Source organism: Ixodes scapularis, unplaced genomic scaffold (genome assembly GCF_016920785.2).
Source record: "Ixodes scapularis isolate PalLabHiFi unplaced genomic scaffold, ASM1692078v2 PGA_scaffold4__175_contigs__length_147842914, whole genome shotgun sequence".
Classification (NCBI taxonomy): Eukaryota; Metazoa; Arthropoda; class Arachnida; order Ixodida; family Ixodidae; genus Ixodes; species Ixodes scapularis.
Window position 1 is genome coordinate 42,697,442 of NW_024609879.1, and position 12,648 is coordinate 42,710,089.

The following is a 12,648-nucleotide window of genomic DNA, read 5'->3' on the forward strand; positions in this document are numbered from 1 at the left end:
GCATTCGTGACGACAAAGTCGGATCTTCCAACGGAGTGCTGTTCAGGACTTCGAAATGCTATCAGTCACGAAGTTTAAGAAAAATCATCCGCTTTTGCGACAAAATGGTTATTCCTATCGCCTAGATAGACTGAACGAGAACACCGGACAGAGGATATGGAGGTGCTTCAACAAAAGCTGCAGCGGTCGAGCCACAACAGCGGGCTGGGACAGTGCACTGACCGTCTTTAAGGTAAGCCAAACGGTTATTGTACCATAAAGCTTCTTTGTCTAAAATTTGGCATTTGTGAGAACTCGAATATACGATTCAGCTATTGCGTGCGTTATTGTACTCCGGCTACTACCTAGTCGCCTTCAGTGTGCCATCTTTATAATAACATACCTTTAGTAAATCTGCACATTTCCGCCGACCACCGGCGAGCACCAGCGTAACCTCCCGAATCCTGATGTCTTTTGGGTAGAGGAGGTGATTTGTTTGGTCAAGGAGAAAGCCAGGGCAACTGATTATCAACCGCGAATGAGGATTGCGCAAGCTACCAGCGGCCTAACAAATGAGCAGAGATGTTTCACCAGACTTCTAACTAAACGTCACGATTATTTGCAAGTGCTATAGATAATCGTGGTCATTCGGTCATCACAAGAAATGCTGTGAATTTATAGACGACGACCTTGAATAAAACAGATAAAAATAAATGCTTATATTTTTCTCTCTCCCTTTTCGAAGCAGCCCCCAAATACTTTTGTTTCGTGGTGCCCCTAACCGCGCAAAATTGACGATTTTTATTTCAGGTTTTGAGCGGCTGCAGCTTTCTTCGGTAAGCGCCTTGCCCGGTCAGCACAATGGACACGACGCGCCTTAAGGTGCAACCCCACCGTGCAGGACGTTTTTGTGCTTTTTTGACGGCTTATAACTTTCGTTCTATGTAACTTACAATTATAAAGTTAATATCAAATTAAAGAGCTATTTTTCGACAATCCTTTAATGTCTCAAAATTCCGATTACTTTTAGTTGTTAGTTAATAATTTATCTTTTAATAGACCGCAGTCTCTAATGTTAACAAAATTATTTCTCGAGTTATAACGTCCCATTGTCCACGACAATTTACGTGAGAGTTTGGATGCATGTAATAAATTAAAAAAGTAAGCAACGAGCTGTAAAACTAGTGCATATTTTAAAATAAAAATAAAGTTTAAAATGGCATCATTTTAAAGCGCTATAAAAACGGAATCACGTTAACTAATCAAAATAACGAGACATTACATTATGAAGCATCCTTCAATATTACATTTTTCAGAACTTCCATATTGACATATTACACGTTAAAATGTTATAAGACCTCAAACTTTTCCCATTCAGTTACGGCAAATTGTAGTTTCTTGATATAAAGTACAGATGGCGACAGGTGTTCAAAAACAGCTTGATGTGCATCCTCCGTCGTGTGCCGCTTGGAACGCCACGTGAAAGACAGAAAAATCGCCAGACGTCACGGTGTCAGATGCCTGGATGCCCGCAGTGAGCGAGCCAGAGATGTCAGAAACACAAGCGCGAGGCTGCGGGTGCACCACAGCTACTTCTGCGCCCGTTCTACTGGGCGTCGGTACGCATTCCCGACGCGATCCAAATAAAATGGGCGCCATGAAATGCATTCTGCCATTTCAGATTCCGCCACGTATGCAAAAATATTTTAATGTTTTTTATCACATGGAAACACCATTTTCGCAATCAAACTATGCTTGTCGGAATATTTTGTTTCAAAAACCACCTCGGTGGCTCTTAAGTGGCAATGATATTAAAACAAAACACAAAACATTAAATCGTCTCAGTGTCTCTGAGCCAACGCGCTCGCCCATAAATCTATATTTGTTGGGTTTAAATATCGGCCGAGGTGCCCGCAATCCGACGGAGTATAATTTGAGATTATGGTTGCACGTCAAAAGATCTCCAATCAGTCAAAATAAACCCGCAAATTTTTTTTTGGGGGGGGAGGTGTTAAGTGATTTTTGTTGGTTTGTCTTGTGAAACCCTAAGATCTGAATATTTGCTTTGCTTTACCTTAGTTCGGAACGCAGCCAACGCTACGGGCTGATAAAGCCACTGAAGCAGCGCCAAGAGCGCACGGTCAAGCTGTTTGTTCTCTTTCTATGCCTATGCGGTCGGGCTAAACTAGAATAACTAAGTAAGTTACGCTTCATAGACATCTTGGTGCTTAAAATATTGGTTGCCAGTTATCTGAAGCTTTTGAAATCACAGGAACGCCTTTCCGTCCTCCACAAATGTTTAAACAGTTCGTAACAAAGCAAAGCAATATTACGCGAGCTGCCTGACACCGAAACTTTTGAATCATGACGATCGGCAGTTGCGTTTGATTGGTTACTAACCACCAAAATGGCGGCACCCACAATAATTTTTGGGGAAAAAGTGCCGATACTCTAAGCATAGCTCATTTGGTTTTGCTCACAGGCTAAACCAAGTGCCGCGGGGGACTGTTGGCCGAGTGTGGTGTGGCACCGCAGATCAGAGCACGTGGAGAAATGCTCGAGCACGAGCTCCGTTCAAAGCACGGAGCTCACGCTTCGGAACCTAACGTTGGCGGAACGTGTAGGGACTAAATCCCCTCGATGTGTTTGCGTTGGTCTTTCAAATAACCTCAAAGGTGCCAGTGCATGAGGCCCGTGTCTCAAGTGACCCTTGGAGGCAAATGGCGGCGCAGCACTAAAATGACTGGCCCTTGAAAGCGAATGGCGGCGGAACACGCGCTCGTTGCACGTGTCTTGCGCGTTTCCCCGAGGCGGGTAGCAGGAGGGAAATCCCACAAAGGTCACCTCTCTTCAAATGAAGGCTGAACCACCCTCTAACGCCCTCGACACCTCGACACCTCGACGACTTGTAAAAAACGCCTTTATCAAGGGGCTTTAGCAGGGACCTTGGGTTCAGTCGCCCATCTGCATCCTACCGTCGTGCGATCGTGTACCACATATACTGCGTAATGCACGTTAAAGACCCAGAGCTAACAGTTGTACTGCACGTTTTATAACCTTCAACGGGTAACAATGTCGCCCCACGAAACTGCTGCTCTCTAAAAGCTAATGACTAGTTTTGAATGTGCCGTTACATTGCATTTTTAGTGTGTGTTCGCTTGTTCACGTTCTTTGTTTGTTTTTTTCTACATCTTTGATTATTCGGCACTTACATATGATGAACCAGACTATAGGTGTCGGACTTCTTGAAAAATATTATATATCTAAGAAAATGGCACGTAAACGCAACAGACAAAAAGAAAACCACATAGGCGCACTTAATAAAAATAATTAAAATAATAGAATTGATTATAATTGTGTTTCTAAAGGTTTGAGTGTACGAAGAGCAATAAAAACGAACTCGATGCTTTGAATGGTGCGTTTGTTCACTGGAAGTATAGTTCAGGGCAGTATGCTCGCACTTGTATGTTCCGAAGGTTAAAAAGCGCAACACAACAACGACAAAAAGACACAAAGACGACAGGACGGGCGCTAACTCACAACTGAGTTGTTGTGAGTTATAAATAAATTTCAGTTGTGAGTTAGCGCCCGTCCTGTCGTCTTTGTGTCTTTTTGTCCTTGTTGTGTTGCGCTTTTTATCCTTTTAAATCAGTATGAACTAACTCGCCCAAACACAAGTTTAAATTGAATGTCCCGCTTCGCACGCAGGGTAAAACCAAATAATTTACTGGTAATATATTTAGTGGAACAAAGCTTATCTTCTGTATATGTGCGATGCCCTCAGTTTTCACGTGACTACACGCTTGTTTATCATCATTGATTTTCGTTTCCAACTGCAATTCTGTTCGTGTTCTTTTCTGTGCTACATGCATTAGAGACCAAGGTAACCCAGAAGCATTCTATTTCGCGGATTGTAAAAAAGCCTATGCAACTTGCCACGTGTGCCACAATCAATACAAAATATTATAAGCTTCACATATGCCCGCTTGCCTGAGTAAACAATGCTGTTTGTCAAGAACAATTGTGATGGTATGAAATCACGTGGGAAAAAGCTCGTTCTAAGCTCGCGACCGTCGGCATGCAGTGAATACTCATAATCGGCGCCGAGATGATTGGTAGCTGTCAGCAGGTGGAGTTTTTCTATCAACCCAAGCTTAGAATGTTTCCTTTTTTCTTGTAAGCAATGAGGAGAGGACTTACACCAAATCTGAGGGTAATAAAGTACAATGAGCTTTCAAACATAATGGCCTGAGCAGTATATATGTGTACAAGCTTTAGCCTTTGATGCACCCTTAACTTTCGATACATTCAACGCTAGTGCAAAATGTAGGGCTGTTTCATTCTTAAGTACCATGTGAGTGCTTACACTATATTTTATACAATGTCAAACTGTACCCGTTTGCATCTTTTTCATTTTTTCACACCACTACTTGCGCGCATAAATCACCAAATCACCAAATTAGGACTGGTACAGGATGCCACAAAAAAATGCAGTTTTTTTCTGTTCACCTCAAAAATAAACTACGCATCGTTTAACGCTCATTTTCTGCCAAAAGGTAGCGCTAGGTTACAACCAGATGAAAAAGTTTCATCCCGAACGGACATCTTATTCAAAAGTTATAAGTGATTTTCTGAAAATTTTAATGGGAAAATGAAGCCCATTTTTGCCCGTTTTCGGTTTCTGGTGCCATAGAGCCGCATGTATTCGAAAGCTCTGTCGGCCGCCATTTTCCCAATGAACGTTTCAGAAAATAACTTAAATTTTGATTAAAGTATTGGATCGGGCTGAACTTTGACATCTGGTTGTGGCCTCTAGCGCTGCCTTCGGGCGGAAAATGAGCGTTCGGCGATGCCTAGTTTATTATTGCGGTAAAAAAACAGACCCTGTAATTTTTTTTTTGTGACATCCTGTACTATGCTTGAACTGTGGAAAAGCTATCCACAGACCAAAAATCTTTGCCTGGCCAGTCATTGCATTTATGACTGAATTCGTTAATTATTATAATAACAAATTAATGATAATTAATTATTATCATTTATTGCTGTGAGTTAATTTTAACCTCGGCATTTTTTTCATTATGACTCCCCCACCAGCCCTACTTTGGGTTTACCAAACTCAACATCTGAGCCTTAGTGTAAGTTTTTTGTGTTTTCCAGTCTCGTGGTTTTGGTCAAAATGAACACCCAGCTACCTAAATGAGACACCTAACCACCCAAAATTAGTTTATTTTTTTTATTTTTTAGGTGGTTAATTCCTTAGCCTAGAAATTTGGACACCCAAGTCTATTCCATCAGCTCGTTTTCCTGGAAGTCCAGAAAGAGCCAAACAGATGCACGACAAAAGGGCCGGCCCGTCATATTGCCGCCCGCAGAGCCAAGGAAGCAACGCTCGGTCACGGAATTATAGTTGATTCGCGTGCATTCTTCTACCAGACGTAACTTTGGCTCTGCTTCCTTGTTCTCGAAAGTTCAGCCTCGCTCCGAGCCCGTGACGGTCGAACCTTCTTTACCGAACTTTCAAGATGGTGACGCACTGTACAATGATTAGCAACTGCCAGCGACCTTGTCGAGTCAGTCTCGCTCTCACTCTCTGTTACGTTGCCGAATCGCCGCCTGCTCTTCTGCTGCCTCGACGCTCTTTCCTTACTTTTTTTTTGTTTGGCACAAGTTCGCCGATTAAGCCTTTATTTTTCAGTTGACTATTCGTCCTCTTCTCACCTTCATTCGTGTCAACATAAATCTGATCATATTGAAATATGTGTAATTGGCCTCTGAACCCTCCGGTACGGCACACAGGCAATTTTATATATTTCAACGCGTCGGTGGTTTGGTTGTGCGTGTGTCTCGCCATTTGGCTCAGGACAATTTCCGCGTTTTGTTCTGCCCACATTTGCTAGAGACGTGAGCTCGGAGCGTAGGCAATTGGCCCCCTTGCACGAGAACTGGCGCAGCTGTGCGCGTACCAAAGAAAGCTCGTGCAGAGAAAAACAAGCAAGGGACCAGGGATGTCAAATTCAGGATATAGAAAAATACCCCACTGTATCGAAGCGCCACCACACACGATTTCTCGGATTGATGAACAGGCTTGGAAGGCGATCCCACCGCCATCTGTTGGTTCAGAATCACAGTGACGAAGGGTGGGGCTGCACCTTAAACATGCCGCTGCTGCTCCACAGCACATTCACGAAATCAACCTCCCCAGCTGGCTTGAATCGCTTTTAGACGGGCGGTCGTTCTTGTTGTATAATACTGGCGCACAAGACAAAGACCGTCTATTCATGTTGGCGAAGGACGAGAACCTTCGACTTCTGAGCCAGTACGCTGACTGGTTCGCCCATGGCACTTTCGATGTCTCGCCGTCGTTCTTCCTTGAGGCACAACACACGCCTATCTTGCAGCTATACATGTGTCAGACCTGGTGGTTTTAAATTTTTTGTTCTCAATTTTTTTTTATGCAACTACTGTGCGGCACATTTATCTCATCATGTCGCTTCCAAAATAGTGCGTCCTTACTTTGCAGGTGTATAACATCCACGGGCTAGTTCATGGCAAGGTGCTACCGCTGGTCTAGTGCCTGATGACCAAACGGAGCCAGGAGGCCTATGGGCGCGTTTTCAGGACACTCAAGGAGCTTTACTTCCGACTGGCACCTCAGACATTAATATTGAATTTCGTAGTGGCGGCGAAGTGAGCTTTTCAGACGGTGTTCCCGACAGCCAGAATGACGGGCTGCTTCTTTCACCTAAAACAGCGGTTTGTTCGCCGGCTGCAGGAGAAGTCCCTCATCGTCAGGTAAATAAGTCAAAATAACAAGTAAATATTGAGCTCTCAGGTGTTAAAACTTCTACGCAGATATTGTGAGGACGATGACTTCCGCAAAAGAGTGAGAGTGATACCGGCACTGGCGTTTGTTCGACCCGGGGACATTGCGCGACGTAAAAGGAATTTTTAGTACTGGCGGGCAAGGTCTCCTGCGTTTCATGTCGACGCCGTGCAAGTCTGATTTCCGTTACTTATCTAGATTGGTTCTCGTTAAGTCTGGTCTCAGCTCTGGATTTTATAGACTTTGCTTTTGTAATTATTTGCATTTTGCGTTTGTTTTTGTCCAGGACTGGAAGAGCTCCAAGACTATGCTCCCTCAACAGACGACGTCCTTAACAAAGTGTTGGATTACTTCGAGAGGACCTGGAGCCGCTCGCGTAGGCCAGCACTTTTCCCGCGTGACTTCTGCATCTGCTGCGAACGGACCTCCGAAGTGCTTCCGAGGACCAACAATCACGCCAAGTTCCGGCACAATGCATTTCAGAAGTCCTTGGGGCTGCATCATCCGGACACGTACAAGTTAGTGACCGCATTTTTAAGGGACCAGAGCTTGACAGAGCACAAGCTGGCGGATGTACTTCGTGGGGAGCCTCAAAGGAGCAGCGAGGCCACCTACTTTCGCGTAGCGAAGCATCTGAGCAAGCTTATTGAAGAGTACGACCAAAGGTGCATGGTAGAGTACCTCCGCATTGTCGCGCAGTCATTCAGTCTTTGAATGTTTTTTTTCCCCCTTTTTTTAACACAATGGAACGGCAAGATATAAACAACTATATTTCCAAAACTCCTGTATCTTGCGTCTTCGTTACGAGTTTGTGGAAATTGTATTTTTTAGACTTCCTAAAGGTCTGTGTACTCAACCAATATAATGACGTAAAGCGTTCGATCCAAAAAAACAAGGCGAGCACATGCGCTCTCCTGACGCGCACTCTAATGGCACGCGCTCTTGTGTCGCGGCACACTCCCGTCGTGCGCTCTGGTGTCGCGGCGCTCTACTGCCGTGCGCTATCGTGTCGGGGCGCTCTCGGGTCGTGCGCTCTCGGGTCGTGCGCTCTCGTGTCGTACAGCCGTTCGATTCTACTGCAACTAATTACGGTAAAAGCTCAACTACTGAACATCGAATTCACACAGATACTAACAACGCCGTCCGACACCTACCATACCGCGTGTCTTTGGCCGAACGTAAAACCATCGAAACTCATGTGACTGATATGCTAGCCAAAAAATTATTCGCCCATCTCCTCTAGCCCCTGGTCGTCTCCCGTTATTGTAGTGAAGAAAAAAGAGAGGACATTTCGGATCTACTTTGATTACTGCCGCCTGAACAAGCCTAACGGGTAAAGACGTTTACCCAATACCCCGCAGAGATGACGCCCTTGATTCGCTCTCGGGAGCCTCATTTTAATCATGGCTAGACTTGCGTTCTGGTTATAGGCAAATACCAATGGCTGAGCAGGACGAACAAAAACAGCGTTCGCCACACGGAACGCGCTATATGAATTTAACGCTAGGCCTTCTGGTTTATGTAACGCTCCAGCCACGTTTGAACAAATCATTGATTTCGTACTCCGTGGTCTGAACTGCATAAACGTGTCTCTGTTACCTTAACGACATTGTCATATTCCCCCCACGTCTTGAGGACATATTCCTTTGTCCCTCGTCCCTCGGAATTTCTTTTGTGCCTTCGAGACGCCGGTCTCGAACATAACACAAAAAATGTCATTTTGCGGCACAAGAAGCCAAAGTCCTTGGTCACACTGTGAATAGACTCGATTGTGCGCCCAGATCCGGACAAACTTCGTGGTGTAATTAATTTTCTAATACCACACATCTCAAAGCAACCCCAAAGCTTCATTAGTTTATGTTCTTATTTCGCCCTTACATTCCTGGGTTTGCAACGATTGGCACTCCTCCTCACGAGATATTACGGAGTGTTGCCCCATTTCATTGGTCAGTACAGTGTCGAGATGCATTTACATCATTACACGCTTTCCTTACAACAACCCCAATCCTCCGTTATTGTGAGCACTCTGCTGAAACATTTATTCATAATAACGCAAGCGGTTTTGGTATTAGAGCTTTCTTGTTACAACGGACCGAAGAGTCCGCACCTTAACAAGTTATAGCTTATGCTAGTCGAACACTCACGAAACCGGAAAGAAACTATTCCTCAATAAAACGCGAGGCTCTCGCTGTCATATAGGCCAGTGTAAAATTGTGACCCTATCTCTATGGACGCAAGTTCAAAGTCGTAACTGACCACCATGCGCTTTGTTGGTTGCTCTCTCAAAAGAACCCCTCAGGCCGTCTTGCACACTGTCTCTCAAACTTCAGGAGCACGACTTTAATGTTGTCTACAAGAATGGTCGTAAAGTTCAAGATGCAGACGTTCTATCACGCTGCTCGCTTCTGTCGGATCATGTCAATGCGATAGTGCCAGAAAAGGTGAAAACCGACATAATTGCCCCGATTTACTACCGCAACCTATCCGTCGACCAGCGTAACGACATGTGGATACACTGGATATTGACCACGGTGTAAGATACACTCTTTAGGTGACGACACGGTGGTGCTGAACGCGCGGCGCGAGGAATCAGATAGCGTTCTTTCGACAAGCATCCGAAAGGCTGCATCGTTCCGCTGCCAACGTGCCCGCGGCTGACAGTGTCGTCGGCGGCCAAACGGCGAAACCGTGTGCCATGGCACGGCCTATCGATCCCCCCTGTTGGTGCGGCCTGCCGATGTTCTTCCGAAAACAAGAGAGCGCGCGTGAGAGGAAAACTTCTCCCATTTTCCGTGGGGGCGCTGCACATGGGTGAGCGGTCTTGTGAGCTGTTTCACCTTAAGTTGTACCGCAGGAAAGGCTGTAAGCGCGAGCTCCTTGCTCTGGGGCAGATCTCGGCGGCACAAGCTCTCGTGCAGTAAGGGCAGCTGTCAACGCTATGAGCACGCGCTTCCCGCCTTCGCTGCGGTACAACATAAGGTGAAACGGAGTATAGAGAAGGCGCCCAACGGGCTCTTGCTCCGCTACCCAGATAAAATATCTGCCTGTCATTGGCTTCGCCGATACCGAGGCCCTGGCCGCGGGTAGCGGCAGCAAAACTCGCTTCCCCCCCCCCCCCCTATGCACCGCTGTTCTTGGCGAAAATATTGTAGTGTCACTCTGCGCTCGCGTGTGTGGTTTGTGTTGGCATTTTGAAAGCTGCCGGAAATGTAAATGCGCGTTCTAGTTTTGAGTGCCAGACGGCGATGAAATGTGCTAACTCCACTCGTGAAACAGGAAAAACTGCAGTTGATGAAGTACAATGAAGTCTCTTCCGAACTTGAATTCGCACCGCTGACTTACATGGCTGGCTACTTAACCTTCGTTTGCGAACAAAAGGTGACCATTTTTATTTTTAGAGATTGTCGTAAGTTCAAAGTAATTAGCTGAAACATTCAACCTAGCAAAGTAATAAGAATTTCTCAGTGAAAGCAAGGAAGGCTAATGTGTAGAACCCGCTAAACTTTGCAGGTGACATGTCCTGAATGCAAGCGCAACTTAAGGGAAATGCATCACATGACGGGGCATATCAGTTCATGCTTAGCCTTGACCAAGGAGGACTCAGCTATCCACGACCTGAAGCTGTCTGGCTGTGCAAGCTCGTTTGCACCTTTGTCGAGAGAGCTCTACAGCCGGCAAAGGCTCGCGGTTGTGGAAGGATTTGCAAGGTCCTCTGGAGCGCTGTGCTTCCACACCTTATGGACTGCCCGCTGATATGGTCTGTTTACTGCCGAGACGCCTACCACAGCAAACATACTGCCAGCAGAATGGAGTTTTAACGCGCAGCCTGCAGTTAAGCGAGCTTTTCGCAGAAAGAATCATGTGATTTTATTCTACACAGATTTGTCACATCATTCATGCAATCTGGCACTCGTTTCAATTGAGACTTGCGGCTTCACGAAAGAAAAAAAAATCTAAACAGCCACACCGGGCTGGGCCGGGCGTACCGCTCCTCTCTCACTATATTTCGTCTTACCTTAGCATGGACTAAGCGCGAACGCTGTGCTAGCGGGAGCGGCTAACCTTTAATGCCTTGACTGGAGCACTCGCTGCACGAGCGCTCATGCAGCCGCCGAGGCTTCCTTCGAAGCAACTATCTCGCGCTTTTAGCACGCGCGGCTAATAAGTACATACTAACGTGAAACGAAGTATAGAGTTCCTCGATATGCTCCCCCGAAAGGAACTCTATCTCTCACCGATAACGAGCGCCACGGCTGGCGCTGCGGGGTAAAGTAGAACTATCGCTCTCACCGGCGGAGTGAGGCATACGGCAGGCCGCCTCCCAAGGGGAGTCCTAATCGAGTGGCCGTGGCCATGGCAGCGAGACTGTGGCATGGCAACGAGAAAAAAAAATATCTCGTTGCCATGACACCCCGGTACACCGTGGTCTTTCTGCACGTGCGACATTCTCGCTGGAGCTCTGCGCGTGTGGTACATGGGGCGGCACGAGCCGTCGTGTACGTGCCCACGGGTCGACGAGTCACCTGCCCGCGCCGCTTGAAACCATAGTAAGAGAGAGTGAAGAGCGAACTTTATCGGGCACGTTGCGAGGAGCGCGCTGTCCTCACCTGAAGAGTATGATCTTGCGCCGTGATACTGACTCACATTGACGGCGCCAATCTATCAATTGACAACCGCTTCATCAATCGCTCACAAAACTTTGCAGTTTCTGAAGGAATGCTCTTCCGACACAGTTATGACCCCAACACTCGCCGGAGGTTGCTTGTCATCCCACGCCAACTCTAAACAAAAATATTACAAAGCCTCCACGATGACCACACTGCCGGTCACTTGGAATTCCTGAAGACGTATAAAAGAGTTAAAAATCGATTATTTTGGCCCGGTCTTTACCACACTGTATTTAAGTACGTCAGAAGCTGCCAGCAGTGTCAACTCCGCAAACGGTCAAGTTCATGGCCCGCTGAACTGCTACAACAACTGGCTCCACTTCATATGCCATTTGAAGTTGTGGGAATCGAATTTCGGGGCCTCTTCCTCTCTCCACAACTTTGAATTGCTGAGTCATGGTGTCCATCGACCACATGACTCGCATGTCGAGACCAAAGCACTTACCGATGCATCAGCGGAATAAATTGCAATTTCTTGCACACCAGGTAGTTTTACGGCACGGAGCGCCTCGAACACTGATAAGCGATCGAGGCCGTTCGTTTTTGTTTACGACAGTACAAACCCTACTCACAGCCTGCAGTGTCAGCTATCATCCCACAATATCTTATAATCATCAAACAGACGGGCTCACGGAACGACTTCACACGCTAGCTGACATGTTAGCCATGTACGTGTCTGAAAACCACAACAATCGGGATACTATATTTCCATTCGTCACCTTTTCGTATAATAGCGCCATTCAAGTACCACTAGATTTGCCCGTTCCACCTTCCTCACTGTCACGACGCTCCCTGTACACTGGACACTATCCTCGCTCCAGAACGCCATGAAAACTCGGAAGCCTTTAGAAGCGACATCATCTCACGCACCGAAGCCTGCCGTCAACTGTCGCGACAACGCACACTAGAACAACAAGGAGACGCCAAACAACGTTGTGACGCACATCACCGCGACGCCCAGTACTTTCCAGTGGACTATGTCCTTGTTTCATTTCCAAGCCGTCCAGTTGGTAGGTCCGCAAAGTTTCTCCCGTGTTACCGTGGACCCTATTGTCTATTCTCAAATATGTAGTCGTCTATTGTCTAACATCTATTGTCAACTACGCAATCGAACCCCTCATCGCTCCGACATACGGTCGCTGTTTGCAGTCCGACATCGTCCGCGTGTCCCGACTTAAA

The 12,648-nt window shown here is 46.4% G+C and overlaps 1 pseudogene; it reads left to right on the forward strand.

Moving 5' to 3' along the window:
* The window catches only part of LOC120843344, a 105,593-nt pseudogene extending 98,253 nt beyond the window's left edge, over positions 1-7,340 (forward strand).
* The last annotated feature ends 5,308 nt before the right edge of the window (positions 7,341-12,648 follow it).